General features: G+C 37.8%; 1 pseudogene; it reads right to left on the reverse strand.

Annotated features, from left to right (window-relative positions):
• Positions 1 to 453: 453 nt before the first annotated feature.
• LOC124075729 (keratin, type II cytoskeletal 8-like) lies at positions 454 to 1,228 on the reverse strand (annotated as a pseudogene).
• Positions 1,229 to 7,937: the final 6,709 nt, after the last annotated feature.

Consider the following 7,937-nt stretch of genomic DNA (forward strand, 5'->3'; position numbering starts at 1 on the left):
TATTTGGGGGCAAAAATAAATTGTTTTGGGTTGAGAGCATGGGCAATAGACTGGTTTCCCAGGCATAGAAGGGTACCTCAGGGGTGGTCTGTGGACTGAGCTCAGGTGGGTCTCTAAACTTCCCTTTGCAGCTGTTTCCCCCACAGGCTCGGGGGCAGCTGCAGGAGGTAGCACCCTGGGAGAAGATACAGTGGCTGTTCACTTGGTCAGGACATCAAGGCTTGACACCAGATTCCTATTGTGGGTCTCAATCTTCTTCACAATCATGGCCTTGGTAGTGAAGGAGCTGCAGCTAGAGCCTCTGCCAAAGGTGATGTTGGCTGGAAGGAGCTCATGCCACAGCTGAGTCCAGGGTTTGGGAGGCTCCTGTAGCCATCCTGTGTAGCCACTGATATTCTTCATATGGATACTGTTGTTCTGCATCCCAGATTCCAGCTGGCCCTCCAGGCCCTCTCACGGCTTAGAGTAGATGGACTTCTCCATGCCCAGGGCCAGCTTGACTTTCTTACGTAGCTCTTCATTCTTGATCTGGTGTACATTCTAGGCCTCAATTTCGGTCTGCCTTGGATTGCCATCTCCTGCTTCTGGGCACAGACAGGTGCAATGATGCAGTCCAAGTTCAGAGAGCGGCTATTCCCCCAGGGTTGCACCACAGATGTGTTGGCAATCTGGGACTGCATTGCATGCATTTCATGTAACTGCCTCTTCGTGTAACTGCCTGAGGGAGTTGATCTCCACAGTCAGCTCTTCCTGGAGAGACTCTAGATCCACCTTATTCATGTAAGCTTCATTCACATACTTCCCGATGACAGATTCATTCTCCGTCTCTCTGTAATCTTACTTACTGATCTCATACACATACTCTTTCTTGAAGCCCTCCATCAGCCCCTGCATGTTGCTAAGCTCCTCCTCCAGCTTAAGCTTCTGACCCAGTGACTCCAACTGCCTCGGACATTTGTAGCCTCAAACATGTGAACCCTGTTGCAGAGAGCTGTCTTGGGCTACGCGCCGAAGCAGCACTTGGTGTTCCTGAAAGCTCCACTTGGTCTCTGATGTCTTGTTCTGCTGCTTCAGGAACACACATTGTTGATGAAGGAGGCAAACTTGTTAGGATCTTGATCTGCTCCTTCTCCTGTGTGTGCATGGCCTGGTTGTTGGGGTCCACCTCCAATTTGAGGGTGTTCAGCAGGCTCTGGTTCACAGTGACTACTGGGATGTCACCCCCCATAACACCAGCCCTGCCCTAGATGTACCTCAGACCCATGCTTGTGCAAAGGCTCTGGCAGAAGTTGCTGCTGCAGCCCACCTGGCAGAAGCTGGAAGAGCCTATAGGGGCACCTGCTTCACTCACATGGGGACAGTTCCCCAAGGCCCCAAGGCTAGAATATTGCTGAATTGCCAAGGTCCAGCCCCGGCGGTGGGGAGGGGGGTGAGGGTCCAGGGTGGTCCTGAAGGACGAGTGGTGTTGGCGAAAGAAGAAGAGTCAGAACGACAGGTTGCAAGTTATGAGCAACCTCCAGAAGACATCTCATTGACCCTGGAGGGACCTTTATTTTTATGCCTTTTTTACAGGTGTTTTTTTCAGGTAGCTAATGGATAGCTTCAAAGCCTGAAACTTTTTTGATTTACATGATTTTCAAGAATTACAATCTTTTCTGACATACATTGTTTACCTAAGATATTGAGTACATTGTTTAAAATATTTTTCTGTAACCTTAGACAATCATGATTAAGCTTTTACATTTTCACCTCAATCACTAGGTGCTAGGCGACACAACTAGATACATAACTCCTGGCCTATTATTCACTTCTAACTTTAAAGCATACCTATAATTATTTCATTAACCTTTAACTTTAAAGCATACTTATTATGATTATTGGAAGCTTTTTTACTTCTAAACTAAAATCCCAGTAAAACACATTTAAAGTAGTGAAAGTCTATTATTTAAAAGCCTACTACTCTGAAGTGCCTCTAAAATATATCTTTGTTAATTTTACATTATTCTATTTTTAATTTCCAAGGTAATTTTCTTTTTTCATATAACTTATTCAACTGCTTTCTTAAAGAACTTCCTTGATCCTTGGTCAAAGCACACAGATTCTTATGTCTTTGTAATCTTTAACTAAAGGGCAGGATTTACACCTCAACTCATTTGTCATTTATATTAACTAGGTGTTTTCCATTTTCATCATAAGTTTCTGCATAAAGCAAAGGAAGGTCTATTGGTTGGGGAATGTATTTTTATTAGCCTCTTGTCCTCGAGGGGATACCACAAGCTACATACGGTGGTCCTTGTACTGTTGGCACAGCGATTGTTTTTCTGTAGCTGGGCTATTGTACAGGTTGTGGCTTTAGGATGGGGTTGCGGGGGGATAGTGTAAATTGTTAATCATGGGATAAATATTTCTCGTTGCTTAGGCTTGAGGAATAACACCATTTTTTGTATCCTGAGAGATATTGAAACGCACCTCATGGCATGTCTCCATTGTATCCTTAGTCTCATTCTGGGAATTTTCCTGCAATCTCAGGCAATACGTACTTTTATTATTGATTGACATATGCCCTGTTATCCATATCATGAGTATTATAAACAAAACACTTAACATTCCTAATGGTTCCAGTTTCCAGATGGTGCTGCCTTGCTGCAGCATCCCCCACACTGTGACCCTGTCAGACAGTGGATGCAGAAACACCTGAATCTGTTAGTAATGTAGGACTTCTGATTAACCCTGAAGGACATGGTGCATGTTGGAGTATAGGCAAGAGGGTTAAAGACTATACTTAGTTGAACAAATGCTTCTAGATAGTGGGCATAAATTGTCTTTTGATCTGCAAAAAGAACATATTCTACAAAATAGAAGTTTTAATTTTAATAAATACCAGATTACAAATTTTCTCTTCATGGATTGTGTTTTTAATGTAGGTAAGAACACATCACCAACCCAAGATATCCTAGACTTTCATATATTTTCTTTTATTTATTTATTTATTTTATTTATTTATTTTTTATTTTTTTTTATTGGTTGTTCAAAACATTACAAAACTCTTGACATATCATATTTCAGACATTAGATTCAAGTGGGTTATGAACTCCCATTTTTACCCCAAATACAGATTGCAGAATCACATCGGTTACACATCCACATTTTTACATAATAACATATTAGTAACTGTTGTATTCTGTATTTCCTATCCTCTACTATCCCCCCTCCCCTCCCCTCCCATCATTTCTCTCTACCCCATCTACTGTAATTCATTTCTCTCCTTGTTTTTTACCCCCATTCCCCTCATAACCTCTTATATGCAATTTTGTATAACAATGAGGGTCTCCTTCCATTTCCATGCAATTTCCCTTTTCCCTCCCACCTCATGTCTATGTTTAATGTTAATCTTTTCCTCCTGCTCTTCCTCCCTGCTCTGTTCTTAGTTGCTCTCATTATATCAAAGAAGACATTTGGCATTTGTTTTTTAGGGATTGGCTAGCTTCACTTAGCATAATTTGCTCTAGTACCATCCATTTCCCTGCAAATTCCATGATTTTGTCATTTTTTAGTGCTGCGTAAATGGTGCATAAATGGCACTTTTTTTTATCCATTCATCTATTGAAATGCATCTGGGTTGGTTCCACAGTCTAGCTATTGTGAATTGTGCTGCTATGAACATTGATGTAGCAGTATCCCTGTAGTGCGCTCTTTTAAGGTCTTCAAGGAGTAGTCCGAGAAGGGCAATAGCTGGGTCAAATGGTGGTTCCATTCCCAGCTTTCCCAGGAATCTCCATACTGCTTTCCAAATTGGCCACACCAATTTGCAGTCCCACCAGCAATGTACAAGAGTACCCTTTTCCCCACATCCTCGCACTTGTTGTTGTTTGACTTCATAATGGCTGCCAATCTTACTGGAGTGAGATGGTATCTTAGGGTGGTTTTGATTTGAATTTCTCTGACTGCTAGAGATGGTGAGCATTTTTTCATGTACTTGTTGATTGATTGTATTCCTCCTCTGAGAAGTGTCTGTTCAGGTCCTTGGCCCATTTGTTGATTGGGTTATTTGTTTTCTTATTGTTTAATTTTTTGAGTTCTTTGTATACTCTGGATATTAGGGCTCTATCTGAAGTGTGAGGAGTAAAAAATTGTTCCCATGATGTAGGCTCCCTATTTACCTCTCTTGTTGTTTCTCTTGCTGAGAGAAAACTTTTCAGTTTAAGTAAGTCCCATTTGTTGATTATTGTTATTAAAATGAATTCAGCAAAGTGGCAGGACATAAAATCAACACGCATAAATCAAAGGCATTTCTGTATAACAAAACTTCTGAAACGGATATGAGGAAAAACACCCCATTCACAATATTCTCAAAAAAATTAAATAAAATACTTGGGAATAAACCTAACAAAAGAGGTGAAAGATTTATACAATGAAAACTACAGAACCATAAAGAGAGAAATAGAAGAAGATCTTAGAAGATAGAAAAATATACCCTGTTCATGGATAGGCAGAACTAACATCATCAAAATGGCGATATTACCAAAAGTTCTCTATAGGTTTAATGCAATGCCAATCAAAATCTCAATGGCATTTCTTATAGAAATAGATAAAGCAATCATGAAATTCATATGGAAAAATAAAAGACCCAGAATAGCAAAAGCAACTCTAAGCAGGAAGTGTGAATCAGGCGGTATAGCGATACCAGATTTCAAACTATATTACAGAGCAGTAGTAACAAAAACAGCATGGTACTAGTACCAAAACAGGCGGGTGGACCAATGGTACAGAATAGAGGACACAGAGACTAATCCACAAAGTTACAACTTTCTTATATTTGATAAAGGGGCTAAAAGCATGCAATGGAGGAAGGATAGCATCTTCAACTAATGGTGCTGGGAAAACTGGAAATCCATATGCAACAAAATGAAACTGAATCCCCTCCTGTCGCCATGCACAAAAGTTAACTCAAAATGGATCAAGGAGCTTGATATCAAATCAGAGACTCTGCGTCTGATAGAAGAAAAAGTTGGCTCTGATCTACATATTGTGGGGTTGGGCTCCAAATTCCTTAATAGGACACCCATAGCATATATTTTCTTTTAAAGTTTTGTACTGTTTTACTTTTCGGTTAAGGTCCATTTTGAGTTAAATTTTGTGGAAGGTATAAAATCTATGTCTTCATTCATTATTTGGTATATTGACATACAATTATACTATGTTTGATAAGATCCCTTCTCCTTTGAATAGCCTTTGAACTTTTGTCAAATCATCTGGCTATATTAAGAGGTACAATAATACGTCATGCAAATACTTATACATTTTTACATGCAAACACTCTAAATGCATTTTTAATGAGAGACTAGGATCTTGAGCCAAAGAATTTTAGATTCCAAGTCCAGTATACTCTTTCATTTTTTTCCACAGAATAGATTTTGTATCTTTTATCAAATTCCTCATACATTATATATAGTTTCTCATCTTTTTCTCTACCTCCTCATGTTATTCCTGTTTTATTTCAATAAAATATTTCTCATTTATTTAAATAAATTAGCTAATTTCTAACTTTTTTTTTTGCTTTATCGTCACTTATGATCTATGTCAACAATATGGGATTACTGTACACACACCTAAATTGTATCTTTAATTCTACCCATCAGTGTGAGAATTTTCTGTTTGCTTCAGGTTTTCTTCACTATGTACTGTTCCTTCAGTATAAAGAATAAATGTCTTCTTTTTGCACTTACATGCTTTCCTAAATATAAAAGTGTATTAAAAAATGGATGTACACTTTGGGTGAGTTTTGGCCTAAAATATTCAGTCAATACTAGGCTAATTATAATTTTTGTATTGTGTTTAATTTCCCTATCTGTAAAATCCCTATTGCTATTTGTGACACTTGGGGCTTTTATGATGAATATTTGAAAAAAAAACCATAAATGGGAATTGTGGCCTCAGTAAACAATATGTATATAATTGTAGGAAAACAATATAATCTTTTAAGTATTTATCATGCATCAGACACTTTAGATGGAGTTTTAATAATGACATTGTAACAATCCACATAGTTACCTCAAGGATGTCTGATGGATGGACCAAAGATCCAGTCATAGGTGAATGCAGGTTTATGAAAAAATATTCATCATGAAGGTAGCTATATAAAATAAAAACAAAGCAGTTTCCCACAGTGGTTTCCAGGTGACAATAAAAGTACCCCAACATGGGTTAAGAATCCATTAGTATTTTAGCTCTGTTTGACATTCTCAATGGGTTCTTTAGTTTTAACACAATCTTCTTTGCTTTCAGTCTCTGGCAACATTCCTACCAGGTACCAGTAACTACTAGGAACTCTGCCTTACTCTGAGTGAGACTTTCGAGAACTGATGAAACAAAAATCCAGTTACACAATTATTATATTCTGTTGGCCCAGGCTGAGGCCCTTAAAATTTTTGCTTTTACTTTTGCATTTTAAAAAGCACTAACAACAGTATTTTCCCCCATTTAGGCTGCCAAAATATGCTAAACATTTTTAGCAAAACAATATTTAGATTCTACACATTTGAGAAAATTCACACATCTTGAAACGAAAATGGTGCTAGTGTCTACTTAGGATTTTGAATCAGAGAAAAATGAAAGATATGCAACAAAAATATAAAAATCACAATGCTAAATCACAGGTGCTATGCATTAATAACAGGAAATTGAACATTTTCTGAAGCTTTAGTCTTTAAATTCCCTGCAGATTGTGGAGTATAATAAAACAATTAAAAATGTGGAACTAGGCAGCTCTCTGATCTATGCTAAGTTGCTTATTATTTTGATCATTTATTTTCTCCTTTATTGTACATAGGGAAAAAATCTACAATGAAGTATTATTAATATTATGTGAGATAACATAATGCATTATTTGAGAACCACATCTCCATCTACACTTATGAATCCATTAGGGATGCTTTGTCTGAAGCAAGGGGGTGGGGTCCACCAGAAGGGTAGTGACATAAGGATCTTTTTATTTTAATTAATTTTTTTTAGTAGTAGATAGAAATAATACCTTTATTTTATTTATTTAGTTTTAGGAGTACTGAGGATCGAACATGTGCTAGGTAAGTGCCTCACCACTGAGTCACAACCACAACCCCAGCACAAGGATCTTCATAACTAGATATGCTGAAAGAAAAGAAAGATATGTATATTTGGTCTATTAATAATGAATGGGCCAGTAGAACATAAAACACTGTTACAATTTTCTTGAAAATAAAACTATCTCCAGCCTTCATCTTTTATAAAATGAAATGTCAGTGTTTCCAGAAGACTTGCTACAGAGGCTTGTACTCCCAGGCTCTGTTCTTTTTTTTTTTTTTTTAATTGCTTTTATTTTTTAAGTACATGACAGCGGAATGCATTACAATTCTTGTTACACATATAGAACACAGCTTTTCATATCTCTGTATATAAAGTATGTTCACACTAATTAATGTCTTCATACATGTACTTTGGATAATGATGTCTATCACATTCCTCCATCATTGCTAACCCCCTGCCCCCTCCCTTCCCCTCCCATCCCTCTGCCTTATCTAGAGTTCTTCTATTCCTTGCAAGGTCCCTCTCCTTACCCCACTATGAGTCAGTCACCTTATACAGAGAAAACATTTGCCATTTTTGGGGGGGCGGGGCGGATTGGCTAACTTCACTTATCTTCTCCAACTGCATCCATTTACCTGCAATGAGATATTCTGAAACAGAACCTTATTTTTTAAAACTTTCTGCCTATGTCCATTCAAGCTAAATTTGAGACCACTATTTGACAGAATAATCTTTAATTTCTATAGACAAAAAGGTCTTGAGTGTAAAGTACAAAATTTCATTTCTTGCTGAGAGTTTCATAAAATATTGCCAAATCTGTTAGCCATGTTTAGATGCCAATCCAGTTGAGAATAACAATAGAGAAATAAGTATTT

This window comes from Marmota monax, unplaced genomic scaffold, assembly GCF_021218885.2.
Source record: "Marmota monax isolate L192 unplaced genomic scaffold, Marmota_monax_Labrador192_F-V1.1 WCK01_AAM20220418_F8-fsc00036, whole genome shotgun sequence".
Lineage (NCBI taxonomy): Eukaryota > Metazoa > Chordata > Mammalia > Rodentia > Sciuridae > Marmota > Marmota monax.